Source organism: Mus musculus, chromosome 1 (assembly GCF_000001635.26).
Source record: "Mus musculus strain C57BL/6J chromosome 1, GRCm38.p6 C57BL/6J".
Classification (NCBI taxonomy): domain Eukaryota; kingdom Metazoa; phylum Chordata; class Mammalia; order Rodentia; family Muridae; genus Mus; species Mus musculus.
In genome coordinates this window covers 134,108,496-134,125,913 of record NC_000067.6, presented here as the reverse complement: position 1 = coordinate 134,125,913, position 17,418 = coordinate 134,108,496, and the positions used below count along the sequence as shown (strand labels likewise).

The 17,418-nt window shown below is 45.3% G+C and overlaps 1 protein-coding gene and 1 pseudogene across 3 annotated transcripts in view; both read right to left on the bottom strand.

Moving 5' to 3' along the window:
* Chit1 (chitinase 1 (chitotriosidase)) overlaps positions 1 to 14,672 on the bottom strand; it is a 40,300-nt gene extending 25,628 nt beyond the window's left edge. For all 3 annotated transcript variants that reach the window (NM_001284525.1, NM_027979.2, NM_001284524.1), the window contains exon 1: positions 14,552 to 14,672. The gene's annotated coding sequence lies outside the window, so the exon portion shown is untranslated. The remainder of the gene's footprint in view (positions 1 to 14,551) is intronic.
* A 1,391-nt stretch (positions 14,673 to 16,063) lies between these two features.
* On the bottom strand, positions 16,064 to 16,570 carry Gm8618 (annotated as a pseudogene).
* Positions 16,571 to 17,418: the final 848 nt, after the last annotated feature.

The window sequence follows — 17,418 nt, the reverse complement described above, 5'->3', positions numbered from 1 at the left end:
AGACCCCGAAAAGTCTGATTATTTCCTTTTCCCCAGTGTACAGTTACCCTTGTAAAAGGCCGTAGGTCCCTCTGGGGAAGAACTGGAGAAAGGGTAACAGCAAAACCTTTGGGTGTCTTATCAAGATCCTTCCTCAGCGGAACCTGGCCACCCCTTCATTCAAGGGGTTCTGGATCTGCAAACTGTCTCAAGTCTGGAAATTGATTCACTGGCCGAGATTGCTGTTTACCACGATCTAATGTAGCCTTTCTTTCATTTGGCTGTTTACCACGATCTAATGTAGCCTTTTTTTCATTTGTTTGAAAATTTTTCTGCTTATACAGATCAAACAAATATGCAGTAGGCTTCCTATGTATTTCATTCCTGGAAACACCATGATTGGTTAGCCAGTACCAAAGGTCCAACCGAGTCATGCCATTATAAATTTCACCTCTCCTGTGCTGACCATTACTGGGTACGTTATTATAAACATTCTTTTGTCTATGCTGTCCCAGGAGGGAGAGAATCTGGAGAGGTTTCAATAGTTGAAAGTGCTGGTGGATCAACAAGCCAATTCCAGTATTTTAAAAGATTCATCCTTGTACTTCTGTTACTCTAGAACCACTCCTGGTACCAACTTCTGTATTAGTCAGGGTTCTCTAGAGTCACAGAACTTATGGATAGTCTCTAAATAGTAAAGGAATTTATTGATGACTTACAGTCGGCAGCCGAATTCCCAACAATTGTTCAGTCGCAGCTGTGAATGGAAGTCCAAGGATCTAGCAGTTACTCAGTCTCACGCAGCAAGCAGGCAAAGGAGCAAGAGCAAGAGCTAGACTCCCTTCTTCCAATGTCCTTATATTGTCTCCAGCAAAAGGTGTAGCCCAGATTAAAGGTGTGTTCCACCACACCTTTAATCCCAGATGAAAGGCATAGCCCAGATTAAAGGTGTGTTCCTTAACTCGGAGATTCAATCTTCTGGAATCCATAGCCACTATGGCTCAAGATCTTCAAACCAAGATCCAGATAAGGATCTCCAAGCCTCCAGATAAGGGTCACTGGTGAGCCTTCCAATTCCGGATTGTAGTTCATTCCAAATATTGTCAAGTTGACAACCAGGAATAGCCACTACAGATAGTCATGGCTCAGAAATGCAGGTCCTTGTTTAAGACAGAGTTCCATGCTTGCTCGGTGCCTGTAATCCTAGCACATAGGAGGCAGAGGCAGAAAAATCAGGAGTTCAAGACCAGCCTTGGCTATTTAAAACCCTGTTTCAAAACAAAAACAAAACCTAAGAAGGGATTGTTAGAAAAACTCAGAGACAGTTATAAATATAGCAAGCAGTAAATGGTGCTTGGTTCCCTGTCAAGTTAATATAAAATATCACAGTAAATTTTTTTTCAGTTTCTTTTATTTGAAAACATGATGTCTGGCTTTCAGCAACAATGAATTACAAGGCATGCTAAAAAAAAAAAAAGAAAAGAAAAATACAGTTTAAAAAGGATCAGTCATGGATCATAGTTTAGAAGTTATATGCTCTTTCATATTTTTAGAAATTATAATATTAATAGTACAAATAATTGGTGCCTTATATTTTCCCTAGTAATCTCTAGGTAACAATTAACTCCATTTAGCCCTTCTCTAAGCCTATGAATTTACTTTTCTATGTTTTATGTCTTAAAATGGTTTTTGTAGCGTGTATAAAATATTTATTATTTTATGTACACAGGTGCTTGGCCTGCACATATGTGTGTGCACCACTTATGTGTATATATGTGTGCACCACTTATGTGTAGTGCCTTCAGAGGCAAGAAGAGGGCATGGGATCTCCTGGGACTGGAGCCACTGTGTGGATGCTGGGGCTTTAACCCAGATCCTCTGAAAGAGTAGTCAGTACTCTTAACTGCTGAGCCATCTCTCCAGACTCTGGCCTATGAGTTTTGATCTTTGTCACTTTAAAAATCTTTATCTCCAGCCTTTCCATCTAGAATTGTTTTCCTTCTGTCTGGAGAACACCCTTTAATACTTTTTTTAGTATAAGTATGCTGGTAAAATAATTCCATTTTCTCGTCCTATGAAATTGCCCTACTTCGTGTTCTTCCTAGAGCATGTTTCTTCTGAGAATAGAATTACTCTCTTGGAACACTAAATATATCATCTTACTGTTATAACAGCTGTGTTCCTGTGGAAACATTGGCTGTTAGTCTATCTCTCGCTCCTTTTAATAATTTCAAGATTTTATATTTCTTTGTTCTGATTTACTCTCCTATACAGTAACAGGGCATTTTGTTTGTTTTGTTTTATTGTTGAGGATTTACCCCAGCCTCACACAACTGCTAGGCAAGCGCTGTCACTTAGCGACACTCGAGGCTTCCTTTACCCCTTTAGCAATGCTTCAAGCCATGACTCTATGAATTCACATCTTTGACTTTTAGAGATTTCTCAATCATCCTTTCCTCAGATACTCTTTTTTTGAGACAGTATCTTACTCTGTATCCCATGATGAGTTTGAACTCCTAGCAATCTCTTTGCCTATGAGCCACCACACCTCGCTATTCCTACATTTTGGCCTTCATACTCCTTTTTCTCTTCCCTTAGTCTCTAATTAATTATATGTTAAAACGTCTCAATTCTCACGTATGCTTCTTGTTCCCTATTTATTCTTCTTCAGGTTTTTATTGTCTGTGATTAACTCTGAGCATTTTTTCTTGCTCTATCTTCCAACTGACTAATTTTCTCAGCGACCTCATCTAATCTGCTAAATTTTTTCTCTGAGTTCTTAAACTTGATTCTTCTCTCCCTTTTCAGTCTCACAATTCATTTGAGTCTTTTTCAAGTTGGCTTTTTTTTTTTCCTTACATAGTTTCCGGTTTTCTGGAAAATTTCTCCCCTGACTTCTGTTTTGAATACTGTAAGTGCAGATGTGTTTTCTATAATTCCTGTGTCTTAAGTCTGTTTGATTCTGTTTTTGTGGTCTCTGTTGATTTACATTCCTCTTGTGCTTCTGTTTATGTTGCCAAGTTCAACTTTGTATCATTTTTGTCTTTTTCTTTCTTTGCTGAAGTAAACTTACCTGTAGTAAAATGTAGCCATCTCTTCCCCCTCCACCTGCCTACTGGGAATGGAACCCAGAAGTCTTGTGCATTCCAGGCAAGCATTCTGTATCTAGTCACACCCCGGCTCTTAAAGTGCTCATCTCTCTGTTTTTGTTGGTGTTTGAGACAGGGTCTCACTATGTAGCTCTGCCTGTCCTGGAAGCCACAGTGTAGAGAAGGCTGGCCTGAAGCTCACAGAGATCCACCTGCTTGTGCCTTTCAAGTGCTGGGATTAAAGCTATGTTCCTAGCTTTGACGTGTTCATCTTAAGTGTACAATTAATTGAATTTAAATAAATGTATACTTTGAGATAGCCCACATTCCTAACAAATCATAGCACCCCCCCCCCCGCTTTTTTAAAGAAATGTATCGTATTTTTATGTTTTTGTGTCTGTCTGCATGCAAGCCTGAAGTACCCACAGAGGCCAGAAGAGGGCATCAGATCCTTAGAGCTGAACCCTGGAGCTTACCAACCGACCACGGCTGACCAACAAGCCCCAGAGGTCCTCCTGTCTCTGCCCCGCCATCACTGGGGTTCGAGATCGTGCTACTGTGCCCGGGGATTTGAACTCAGGTCCTCAGGCATGCACAACAGGCACTTTGTCAATGGAACTTCTCAGCCACTCCTGGCATCTTCCTAGGAAGTTAGCCTTTTAGCTCCTACAAGCAAGTGAGAACATATGCATTTGTCTTTATGTGTCTGGGTTATTTCCCGTAATGCAGTAACCTTCAGCTCTACCCATACAGCTGAAAATGATGTTTTAACTCTTTTCTGGCTGAGAAACATTTTGTTGTGTGGAACTCTCTCTTGAAACACCAGGACTCTATTCCCACCAAACACAATCCCCTGCCAGACTTCCCCCAGCTTTTTCATTGGATGCTTTTATGTGATTTATTTATTTATTTATTTATTTATTTTGGTTTTTCGAGACAGGGTTTCTCTGTGTAGTCCTGGCTGTCCTGGAACTCACTCTGTAGACCAGGCTGGCCTCGAACTTTATTTATTTATTATGTCTTTTATTTTTGAGGTTAAAATATAATTACATCATTTCCCCCCATTCCCTGTCCTCCTTCCAACTCCCACAATGTACCCAGCCCTTGTTCTTTCTCAAATCCATGGTCTCTCGCGACTAACTTAGATACTTAAGACAGTTAATATTGTCCAGGTACACCGGAGAGGGGTTATCTAGATCAGGTTAGTAAAGCAGGAAGAGCCTGGGTCCTGACTACATACAAAGGAGAGGGAGGGCCGGGGCCACACGTTCATTTCTCTGCGTTCCGACTACAGACAGGATGTGGTCATCTGCCTGAAACCCCCGCCACTATGATGTACAATGAGCTGCACCTCCAAACCTCAAGCCAGAATAAACCCTTTCTCCTGTAAGTTGCTGTTGTTGGGGTATTTTAACCTAGCAATGGGGAAAGCAGCTAAGACATAATTGGATTTTTTTTCCAAGACAGGGTTTCTCTGTGTAGCCTCGGCTGTCCTGGAATTCACTCTGTAGACCAGGCTGGCCTCTCGAATTCAGAAATCTGCCTGCCTCTGCCTCCTGAGTGCTGGGATTAAAGGCGTGCGCCACCATGCCCGGCTAAGACATAATTGGAATTGGAGTGTTTGTCACTGTCTGGTTGATGTCACAGTGTTCTCCAGATTCCTGTCGTAGCATGTGACAAGATTGCTTTCCTCTTTGAGGATCATAAAACCTCCCTTCCATGTAGATGTCACATCTTTCTTACTCATTTTCCTGCTGCTTCTCTGGCGTGGCCATCATGAAGGTGATGTGACAAGGTGAACGGGCGAGTGTCCTTTGACATCTGCCTTCAAGCCTTTGTGCTGTCACCAGAAGTGTGATCACCGGATCACAGGATGATCTTGTTGAGAAATTTCTGTATCTTTCGTGTAATTAAACTATTTTGCCTCTATATAGACACTGCGTAAGGTTTCGACTTTCCCATGTCCTCGTTATTTTCTGTTCTCTTAAAAATAATTTTCTGAGCACTTCACCACATCCAGCCACGTCTTTAACAGCAGCTGGCATTGCACGCGGCTTTGATTTGCATTTCTCTGTTAATCGGTGATAATGCTCATCTCTTTCACATCCACAAACAGCTACTCAGATCCTTTGGTGAAGGGACAGGGGGTGGGGGAGAGGACAGGGAAATCAATCAGAACGACAATTCGTGACCACCTCATTTGAGCAACAACAGTAGCTATTAACAAGAAGACATAAAATAGCACTTGGTGCAGGAAACCCTGCATCTTATTGGTGCAATGTAAGATGCTCCACCCAACCCATCTGCCAAAATGTTGAGATTTCTCAAGCCCTTTGCGGGAGTATGACCTCTTCAGGCTCGGGAGTCTAATTTAACTAAACATTGGCAGATTTCTGCTTAGGAATTACCTAGCTCAGTAATACTGCAGCAGCGCTGGTGCTGGAGTAAACTGATGCTGGAGCGCCACCTAGTGTGCGTCTCTGGTATTCCACACTGAGGCTTGGGGTCTCTCAGCCATCAGGTCCAGATGCTACTGAAGTCCTTTGGCAGTACTCCTCTGTTTCAGAATGTTGGTTATTTGTTCTCTCATCCCTCAGCCTGGAGGAAGTGGGAGTTTGGAATTTCCTCCCAACTGCTCTGCACATGGTGGAAGATGAGTATGATTCAAATGGAGAAAATTACAGAAATTTCTACCAGATTTCAATATGGCCGGCTTCACAATGACCCAGGGAACAAAAAGCTCCCAATTGATTTCTAGATTTTTCTAGGGCCAGTTGGTCTCTGAATTATTAAATTTATGTCTCCATAAGGGAGGGGGAAGATCCAAGACTTGCTCTCCCACTATTTATGGACACCATTTCCCACTCTCGGGTGAGTCTTCTGATAAGCAACAGCCTTTGCGATCAGTGAAGACGTGTTTAGTTTTAATAAACATTTATAGAAGAGCCTTTCACTAAGTTCCATTAGTTAATTAAAGGTAAACTTTATCCTTTATGGTTTGTGTAATGCTGAGAATTAAAATGGCCCCCACAGGCTCATATATCTGAATAATTGATCTTCAGTTGGTGGAACTGTTTGGGAAGGATTTGGGAGGTGTGTTTCTGGGGGACAGGCTTTGAAGTTTCAAAAGAGCCAATGTGTTTCTCTGCCTGGAGCTTATGTCTCAATATGTGAACACTTGGTCACTGGTCCAGCACCATGCCTGCCTGCCTGCTACCTGCTGCCTGCTGCCTGCTGCCTGCTGCCTGCTGCCTACCTGCTGCCTGCCTGCCTGCCTGCCTACTGTCTCCCTGCCTGCTGCCTACCTGCTGCCTGCCTGCCTACTGTCTCCCTGTCTGCTGCCTACCTGCTGCCTGCCTGCCTGCCTACTGTCTGCCTGCTGCCTACCTGCTGCCTGCCTGCCTGCCTGCCTGCCTGCCTGCCTGCTGCCTGCTGCCTGCTGCCTGCTGCCTACCTGCTGCCTGCCTGCCTGCCTACCTGCTGCCTGCCTGCCTGCCTACTGTCTCCCTGCCTGCTGCCTGCCTGCCTGCCTGCCTGCTTCCATGCTCCCCACCAGGATGGTAATGCAATCCAGCCCTCAAAAAATGGAAAGCCCTAAATAAACTCTTTCTTCTATAAGTTGTCTTAGTCATGGTGTCTTTTCACAGTGTTAGAACAGTAACTAAGACAGTTTGTGTTTCCTGTCCTGTCTAGAAAAATGCTTAATCACACGAACATGGATCTGTCTCAGAATTCTCTGATTGTCCTCTATCTATCTATCTGTCTGTCTGTCTATCTATCTATCTATCTATCTATCTATCTATCTATCTATCTATCTATCTATCTATTTATTTTTGGCAGAGTCTCACTAAGCTCTTCCCTGCCCCACCGCCCTTTGTTGGCAGAGTCTCACTAAGCTGCCCAGACAGGCCTTGGATTAGATCTTCCTTCTTCAGCTCCTGAGTACCTGGGTCACAGGCTCGCCCCCCCCCCCCAGGCTTGGCCACGTGCTGTCATGATTTATGTAAATTTACAGAGAAATTTGAAGCGAGGTCGTGTGAATCTTCTAACTCTGCTCTATTGCCTTCAACATTTCAAGGTATTTCTGGCTGTTCTGATACCCTTCGCATTTCCATACGAAGTTTTGAGGGTGGTCAGCTCTGTGAAGTACTGAGATTTTGTTTGGGCTTTGCAGTAATTATCCACATCATTCCGTGGAAAGTTGGTGTCTAGAGTTCTCCAGTCAATAGATACGGCATATAACCTCCATTTCCTTAAGTCCTTTCAAGAAAGGTTTATAATCTCTGAGAGTTAAGAGGTCACACACATTTTGTTTTCTTTACCACTAATCCATGGTTTTCTTTTATAAGTGGCAATTAAGGTTTCATTTTTCTGGTGTTTCTGTCAGCATAAAGAGTGACCACACAGCAGGAATTGGCAGGGCATGCTCATCTATCCTCTGCAAGGCCCTGAGCAAAGCATGGCTACGTGAATAAAACAGAAGTACCGCCATTTCTATGGGCTGTGCCTGCATCTTGAGACCTTTTTTAATTCACTTATTGACTGAAGCAGTTCTTCCAGAAGACTCTCGGATTTTCTACCTATGCAATCATGACATCTTCAGATAAATAGCTGACCTTTTATTTCTCAATCTAAATAACTTTCATTTCTTTTCCTTCCTATTATATCATCGACCACAAACTACATGCAATATTGAATGACGGTCATAGTGACCATTCTCACCCAAGTGGGGTGTATGTGTGTGTGTGCATACGTGTGTATCTATGTGTGTGTCTTTATATTAGCATGTCTGTGAGTATATATCTGTATGTGTGTGTATCTGAGTTTGTGTGTCTGTGTTAGTGTGTCTACATGTGTGTATCTGTGTGTTAGTGTGACAGTATGTTTCTGTGTGTCCATGTGTATCTACATGTGTGTTTGTATTAGTATGTGTGTGAGTGTGCTGTGTGTGCCTGTGTTAGTGTGTCTATGTATGTCTGCATGCCCATGTGTGTTCATTAAAAACATTTTGGGCTGAAACAGTTCTTTTGTTGTTGGTGAGCTAAAAGCTATATGTGAATGTTAAATTTCACATTTCTAGTTATAAATGGATGTTAAATTCTGTCACTATATAATTTTTCATTTCTATATTTCTGTTAATGTGGTGACGTACGTTTCTAGAAATTTTGAGCTAACCTTGCATTCCTTAGAGTAAACCTCCCCGGGGAATGAGTTACTTTCCTTTCATTGAATTTAGTTTGACACTATTGGTTTGAAAATGTTGGGTCTGTAGTTACAAGGGGGGTTGATTTCCTCTTTTCTTTTGATAGTATTTGTCCTTTCCTTATTTATTTATTTAGGCTGGACTTGAAATCACTATGTAGCTCAGGCTGGCTTCAAACTCAGAGCAACCTTTCTGAGTGCTACCATCTTAGAAACGGGCCAGCACCCAAGACTGTGCCTGCATATAGAAACACAGCAGCAACTCTGACTGTGGTGCTAGGATTGGACCGGCTCACGAGTTAAGGTGGGGTGTGCTGGCCCTGGCGTGGTGCCACCTTCCTTTCATTTCAGAACTCTGGAGTCAGAGCCTGACAGATCTCTGTGAGTTCCAGGCTAGCCAGGGCTTTGTAGTGGCATGCTGTCTCCAAAAAGAGAAGGAGGTGGTGTAGGGTTGGAAGTGTGTCCTAAAGAGTTTATGAAATGTTGACTTTTTAAACTTCTTTTTCAAATGTTTGATCTAGTTCACGGCTGAAGACTCGTGTTTTTTGTGGTGAGTTGTTGGTGTTTTTCATTTGTTTTATTTTGTTTTGTTTTCCCTCTGTGGTAAGGTTTTTTAATTAAATGTTTAATTTATTTTTAAAATGTTCAGGTATTCAGGGTGGAGACATGGCTCAGTTGGTGCTTGTCTAGCATGCATGAAACCCTGCATTTGATCCCTTACACCATATAAAACAGCTGTGGTGGGTCACATCTGTAATCCCTCCCAGGAAGATCAAGAGTTCAAGGTCAGATTCAGCCTTGGCTTTTAGCACAAAGTGATTTGCACTTAGCCTGGGATACCTGAGACCCCACCACAAAATAAAAACGAATCGATTCTCACTTTTCCTGTTCCAGTATATTGCTCTCAAGGCCATTTTAAGTTTTATCTGAGACAGTTGAAACTTAAGACATGAAATACATTCCTCTGGAAGGGCATATCCCTTTGGTCTCCATCAGGGTGCTGGGGTGCTGGACTGAGTCAGTCTTCATCAGGGTAGTGGTTGCTGGACTGAGTCTGTCTCCTTCAGGAGTCTGGGTGCTGGACTGAGTCTGTCTCTGTCAGGGTGTTGGAGTGCTGGACTGAGTCTGTCTCTGTCAGGGTGCTGGGTACTGGTCTGAGTCTGCCTCCTTCAGGGTGCTGGGTGCTGGACTGAGTCTGTCTCCTTCTGGATGCTGGTCTGAGTCTGTCTCCTTCTAGGTACTGGCTGCTGAACTGAGTCCTTTCCAGGCCAAACTGAATTGAGTCTGGACTCCTTAGTTCCATCCTGCTCATCACTCAGTTCAAATCCGTTTGAGGGTCGGACAGGAACCTTTCCTTCAGCAGGTACCAGTAGAGTCTAGTCAGTCTCCTCTATGCTTTGAGTTTCAGATGGGTTAGGGTGAGAGTGTCCATCACTTTACTTCAAAGACCAGCTGCTAGATTTTGGATCTTTGAGGAGGGTTCCTTACTCTGCAGTGTTCAGACCCCAACCTTCAGGGGCTCTCTCCACCCAGGCTCCTTCTCCTGCTGTGAGCAGTTGACTGAGTTCTCATTCTTGCTCCCCAGCCATAGCCCTGCAGTCTGTTCCCGAGGTTCTTGACTCCCCTGACCTCTAACCTTTGCCCCTTAGCCTTCACGCTGCAGGGCATCCCAGGGAGAGCTTCAGTGAGCTTGTGAAGACTCCCTGTGTCTCTGGCTCCCTGAGATTCTGCTCCAGCCCCCACAGGCTTCCCGTTCTCCCCGTAATAATGGTGCCCCACTTTCTCTCAGGGCAAGCTGCTGCAGGGCCCGCAAGGCTGCGTGTCACTTCCCGGAAGATTATTTTGCATTTGTTTGTTTTGGTCTCCCTGAATCCTTTCCTTCTCCTCCCTGAAGGGATTTTTCAAAACTACATTTTAAAAAGGCGTTCCTGGCAGTGTGGCTTTATAGTGCAAGTACAGGATTCTCTGCCTCATGAGTGGGAGCAGACATCCCCAGTTGTTATTTCCTTATGTTCAAGGTTTGCATTGCGGATCTGCCTGTGGGGATAATTGATGCCTGGGGTGACGTCACTGGCTTCCGGAGAAAACAGTTGTTTGCTTATTTGAAGCCTGGCAAACCTAAGTGCCTCAGTCTGGAATAACTGCGAATCCACTTTCAGAAACTGAGGTTTTGATGGCTTGAGCGAGGCCCACGGAGTTCAAGGGGAAGAAATCTTGACCTTGAGCACTGTGCGGTCTGTACCTGTGACGGGTGTCACCGTCTTGGCCACTTCAGAGTCTGTCTTTTGTACACTGGTCCCGTGGGGCCATCCAAACAAAGGTGGCCAGGGCCAAAGTGGCCCTTGTGCGTGGCTTACCCATCACCACATCTGTTTTTTTAAGATCTTGGCCCATTGTCTTATGTGACACTGTTATGACACTTATGTGACACTTCCAAGCAAGTAGCAATCTTTTGTCTGGTTCATCTACCTGTCCCTAGTGGAGAGTATGTCCAGATCCCCAAACACTACGCCAGGACCTGCCACCTCTCGTATATTCTTTGTTTATATAATCTTTTAAAAGTGGCATTTTAAAGTTTATCTTCCCTATTACGCCTTCAATGGATTATGATTTCAGCTCCTAAGATGGTGACGTATTCCACAATACCCGGTACAGCCTGGTGCCTCTCTCTACTCCGGCTGCTGCTGTTATCTGTGCCTACCTTAGAGTGTTCGCCTCTACCTGCTCAGTCACGCTCCCGTCTGATTAACTCGGCGGCTTTGCTAGAACCTGATTTAGAGCCGCAGGGAAAACACATGTGCATGTGCACAGGAGGGGTCGCTTGCCCCTGAAATGGCCATTGAAGAACTAAAGCAGCCTTTCGGTTCACCTCAGCCCTCTGACAAACCTGCTGGATTCCTGCTTCCTACAGTCACAGGCTAAAGGCTCCTGAGACCTCAGTCTTGTGAGTAACCATTCTCTCTGACGGGTCTGAGTCCTCTGCACAAGACAGGCACTGGGTGGATCTCATCATACCTAGTATATCTCAGGCTGGAGGTGTAGCCCAAAGGTAGACTTAGTAGATGCAAATCCTGGGTTATGGTCTCATCATGCTTGAATTCACTCACACACACACACACACACACACACACACACACACACACAGAGAGAGAGAGACAGACAGACAGACAGACAGACAGACACAGAGACACAGAGAGAGAGAGAGACAGCGAGAACCATTTATTCCTCACAGCCCCAAACCATGACAGATCTGAGCATCTGAGACCCACTGAGGAATAACCCCTATTAGAAAGACAGGAACACAGAACACGGCTGGGAGGCACGTGAAGTGCTTGCTTCCAGATCCCGAGACCCACGTAAAGGCAAAGTGCGTGTGACGACTCGCCTGTGATCTCAGTGCTCAGAGGACAGGAAATCCCCAGAACAAGCTGTTGGTCCAAGTGTTTGAAAAGAGACCTTGCATCAGAGTGGCCCACACCTTTAATCCCAGCACTTGGGAGGAGTCAGAGGTAGGTGGATCTGACTTTGGAGGCTAGCCTGGTCTACAGAGAGAGTTCCAGGACAGCCAGAGCTGCACAGTGAAACCCTGGAGAGAGAAAGAGAGAGAGAGAGAGAGAGAGAGAGAGAGAGAGAGAGAGAGAGAGAGAGAGAGAGAGAGAGAGACAACATTCTTGACCCTCTACCCTCCAAATGTATGTGGCCACACATGCTTACACACATGCACATATACATGAAAGGAAGGAAGGGCAGAAGACAGAAAGGTACAAAGGAGCAGAATGGGGCTCAGGAAGGAGCCAAACAAGAAGAGCAGCTCAGCTCTGCCAGAGTTAGCCCAACCCAAGGAACTTTTGAAGCAGCCCCAGGCAGAGATTGCTCACCCGGTGTGAGGTAACTCAGTTTCAGGCTCCCAAGCCAGAGAGCACACGTGTGTGGGGAGGAGGGGCCTTGGGGAGCAGGGGTGACTGAACTGTGAGCAGCGGACCCTTGCAGCAAGAAGGAAAAGGAACAGTGTGGCCAAGAAGGGGGTCTGGTGTGCAAGTGCTACCACACTCAATCTCGGTCTGAACACCGACAGTGCTTCCTTCCACACGCATAGGCACGCCGCAGACTGCCAGTGTCGTATGTCCTTCCATGGCACACAACCTTGTCAGGTAGCAGTCGCAACTGTGTCTTATAAACAAGGACAGCAAGCGTGTAAAGGACGTACTCCAGGCTGGTCTTGAACTCTTAGCTCTTTCAGCTCTCCACTCTGGTTGCTAAAATTCCTGGGGAATAAAGCCTAGATATATTCTAAGCTTCAGATTCTTTGTGGATATTCAGGCCTTCGGGTTTCTCAGGATGCTGCCCCTGGAGGCAAACCCTCTCCCGTTTCAATCTCTCTGACACCATGAGTTACAATCCTGTCTCCAGCAGCTGCTCTTGTAGCTACTTGTGAGACTAGTTAGTCATTTGTTGCCCATGGATATTGAGTTTTCTCTGTCCTCTCTCCATGTTCCCTTACAGACAATACCAGATGCAGTGTTCTTTGTCCCACCGCACAGGCAGGCACAGTGGCCAATTATTGTGGCATCCTACTCAAGTCTCCCTATCCTTTTTCATGTCTTTGTGCTTTTTTTTTTAAAGATTTATTTTATTGTTTTTGTTTGTGAGTCTGTGCGTGGGTGTGTGCCCATATATGTGGGTACCTGTGGAGATCAGAAAAGGGCACTGGATCCCCTAGAGCTAGAGCTACATGCAGCTATGGGCTGCACTGTTGTGGCTGCTGTGAGCTGAACTCTGTTACTCTACATGACATGAGAGCAAGCGTGACTCTCTTAACTGTTGAGCCATCTCCAGCCCCAGGATTTTTAAAACAAACAAGTATATTGATGGTTAAAATGGAGCCTCTTTCTCTGCACCCCCCGGGTATTGGTTATGGAGTGAGTGGGAGTCAGTGCTGTTTCCTGGTTCCTTACAGCCCCACAGTGGCACAGATGGAGGGCTTGGCTGTGCTGCTTGTGGGCAGGAGGGAAGCCCCAGAGAATGACCTCTTTCTAGAGCTACTGTGTACCCATGGCTTCTTTTCCATGGTGTGGTTCCCTGCCTCAACCAGCACAGTAAAGTCCTTGATTCCTGCATGTGACACTCAATTCTAAACCCACCAGCCCCCTGAGACTCTGTGATGATAGCTGTCTGGGCATTGTCTATTAGGTGGACAAGTGAAAGCTCTGGCCACATCGGTTATGATTTATTTTAATTGTCATTTTAGGGCACAGGTCTACTAGTTTGTTTGTTTGTGTCTTAGTTGGGGTTTCCGTTGCTGTGAGGAGACACCATGACCAAGGCAACTCTTATAAAGGCAAACATTTAACTGGGGCTGGCTTACAGTTTTAGAGGTTTAATCCATTATCATCATGGTAGGAAGCATGGCAGCATGTGGGCAGACATAGTGATGGAGAAGGGCCTGAGAGTTCTACATCTTGTTCCAACTGCAGTCAAGAAAGGCATCCTCAGGTCACTTGGGGGAGAGTCTCAAAGTTCACCCCCCACAGTGACACACTTCCTCTACCTCTCCTAAGAGTGCCATTCCTTGCACCAAGCATATCCAAACCACCACATTCTACCCCCTAGCCCCATAAACTTGTTCAAACATATGAGTCTATGGAGGCCATACCCAGATTAACAGAATGCAAAATATATTTAGTCCAACTTCAAAAGTCCCCATAGTCAATAGCAGTCTCAACAAGGTTAACTATCTGTTGTTCAACTGCAAACACACAAGCAATAAGCGTAGCTTGCTGAAAATCACCACTCCCTTAATCTGTTTATCTCCTCAAACACAGGATTTACCTACATCGCACTTCCCGATGCCCATTTTGTATTTTTCCTTTCTAAGCTTGCTACACTTGATCAAAACACTCTTCATGGGAGCGAACCAGAGGACAAAGTCTATGCTGGGCTTTTCTGAGACTTCTTCTGTCAATGCAATTAATCTGATTCTCTTTCTTTGCCTTCGCCTTAGCTTCAAGCAGACTCTTCAGACAAGGGCAAAAAGCAGCCACGTTCTTCAGCATAACTTCATAAGAATGTTCTCCAAGCAACATACTAAAATTCCTCTCCTCTGAAACCCCTTGAGCAAGGTCTGCACCATTCATATCACCCTCCAAACAAAAGCATGGTCAGGCCTATCATAGCAATACCCCAGTCTCTGGTACCAACTTCTGTCTTAGTTAGGGTTTCCACTGCTATGAAGAGACAAGGCAACTCTTATAAAAGCAAGCATTTAGTTGGGGTTGGCTTACAGTTTCAGCGGTTTAATCCATCATCATCATGGTGAGAAGCATGGCACTGTCTAGGCCGACTTGGTGCTGGAGAAGGAGCCGAGAGCTCTACAACTTGTTCCAACTGCAGTCAGGAGAAACTGACATCCTCCGGCCTCTAGGGGGATCTTAAAGGCCACCACTACAGTGACTCACTTCTTCCTACAAGGTCACACCTTCTAGTAATGCCACTCCCTGGGCCAATCCACACTACCACAGTTTGGCTTTGTTTTTATGAGACAAGGGTTCTCTGTGTAACCTTGGTTATTCTCAAACTCTAGCTGAAGACCTGAACTCACAGAGATCTGCCTACCTCTGCTTCCTGAGTGCTGGGATTAAAGAAAAGCCTGTGTCACCACCACCACCCAGCTTTTTTTTTTTTTCCAATTTATTTATTTTTATTTTGTGAGCATTGGTTTTTTGGTCTGCCTGCCTGTCTGAAGATGTCAGATCCTCTGGAACTGGAGTTACAGACAATTGTGAGCTGACATGTGGGCGCTGGGAATTGAACCCAGATCCTCTGGAAGAACAAACATTGCCCGTAACCACTGAGCTAACTCTCCAGCCCCTAACTGCTGCTATTTTTTTTTTAAAGCTTGCTACAAGCCATATGTTGCTACGTCCTGAGTATGCCACCCCATCCAGCTCACGGTTACCATATCTCTTGACTACAGCAAGAGGCCAGGCAGGGTAGCTGACAGGCAGGGCAGCTGACTGACATCATCTAGGCGTGAGTAGGCACACACTATTGTTTGCTCAATAGGAGAAGCACCCAATGGCACAATGATTTCCATCCTTAAGCAGAGATGGCTGTAATGTTTCTCATGCAATAGCTGATGAAGGTACAGAGGAACACAGAGGGACTCAAACCCACATACTATGGTAGGGGAGTGTGGGCATAAGAACCCTCAGACTCAAATCCCCAACACACACACACACACACACACACACACACACACACACACACACACACAGAGCAGCTAGGTAGTTTTAGACTTGTCCTTGACTTCATAGTCATATGGCCAACCGTGTGTGTGGGGGGTGGTGAATCTCAAAGAAACAAACTAAAAAGAAGAAACTGCCCTGATACATTCATTTGCTGCTAATTGGACAAACCCAGTCACATGACCATACCTAAGTGGATGGAAGTCTGGGAAATGTAGTCCTCCAGGGTTTTGTGTGTGTGTGTGTGTGTGTGTGTGTGTGTGTGTGTGTGTGTGGTGGGGAATACTGGAAGATGTATGTATCTTACCATGAGAAGACTGTTAACTGGAGCCTCAGAAGCACAGTACGTACAGTACGTAGTGGAGTCTGGAACATACATACACAACACCCACCTCCACCCACCCACCCACCCTCACTCACCCCCAGCCCCTCTTCTTCCAAACCCAGATAGTCTGGGATGTGCGATGACTTCTCTTGAGCCACCATGACCATTCCCATCGTCATACTCTTACTTTTAACCCCACCAGACTCCCAGAATCAGCTAGAAACTTTTTTTTTTCAGAATATGAAAATTTATTCCTATGTTTCCATTGTCAAATTTTATGATCTTGGCCGTTCTTTCTTGCCTTTGTATAGAGCCAACAGAGAAACATTGGCTACTTTAACCACCTTAAAGCGGACTCCAGGAACATCACCTACAGCATGACCTTTTCGACCAAATCCAGCAACCGGAACTTCATCATTTTCCTCAATGAAGTTCAGGCAGCCATCATTGGGCACGAACGCTGTGATCTTCTTGCCGTTTTTAATGAGCTGCACCCTGACGCGCTTCCTGATGGCAGAATTTGGCTGTTTGACCTCAACCCCTACTTTTTCCAGCACAATTCCCTTTGCATGAGAGGCGCCCCCAAACGGATTGGCCTTCAGGGCTGTGCCCAAGTGGGCTTTCTTGTACTGTCTATCATGCCACTTCTGGTCCTGTCGGTGACTGCGGAGCTTCCGGGCAGTTCGGAGACCACGACACTTGCCCATCTTGCGGGCGCCACGGGCCTAAGAGAAAGCTTTTTTGTTTTTTGTTTTTGTTTGTTTGTTTGTTTTTTTCTAGACAGGGTTTCTCTGTGTAGCCCTGGCTGTCCTGGAACTCACATTGTAGACCAGGCTGGCCTCCAACTCAGAAATCTGCCTGCCTCTGCCTCCCAAGTGCTGGGATTAAAGGTGTGTGCCACCACGCCCGGCTCTAGAAACTTCTTATGAGGGCTGATTGGGAATCTAGAGAACAGATACCCTCCACCCCTTATAAGGACCTGTAACTAAGTCTACTTAACAGATCCTGAGGCAGGCTACCCTGGTGAATCCACTGTGCTGAGATGCTCTCAGAAGGGTCTCAGGCATCTGAAAGCCAGCCAGGGGCAGAAGCCGAGAGTGGAGTATATTGTGCACTCTCGGCTCAGAGCCGGCTCTTGGTGGGCATCAGAGTCTCACATGCGTCTATTAAAGATTTCCAGAGGCAGACATCAACCTTTGGCCAGACAATCCTTGTTCACAAGTTTAGAGTAGAGCCCAGAAATCTTTCTTAGGTCATATCTTCTTCAACATTTATTTGAAGTTGTACATTTTTCTGGTTTACTTCCAAAGGGAGCCCCTCCCCCTCTCTGATAAAATTAAGACTCTGGCAAAATATCCTGTTTATCCTTTATGGACCCTGGTTTTTGACATAGTACTCACATTCCTCCATGTCACTGTGCTGATGCATTCGGTTTCTATACAACGCTAGGCCGTAAGGACTATTTTCCTGACTGACAATATGTCGGGAAACAGAGGTTCAGAGATGGAGCTCTGGCTGCCCAAAATAACACTGATCTGCTGAAGTGGGACCCGGGTCCCAGGCAATGGCTTCAGATCCT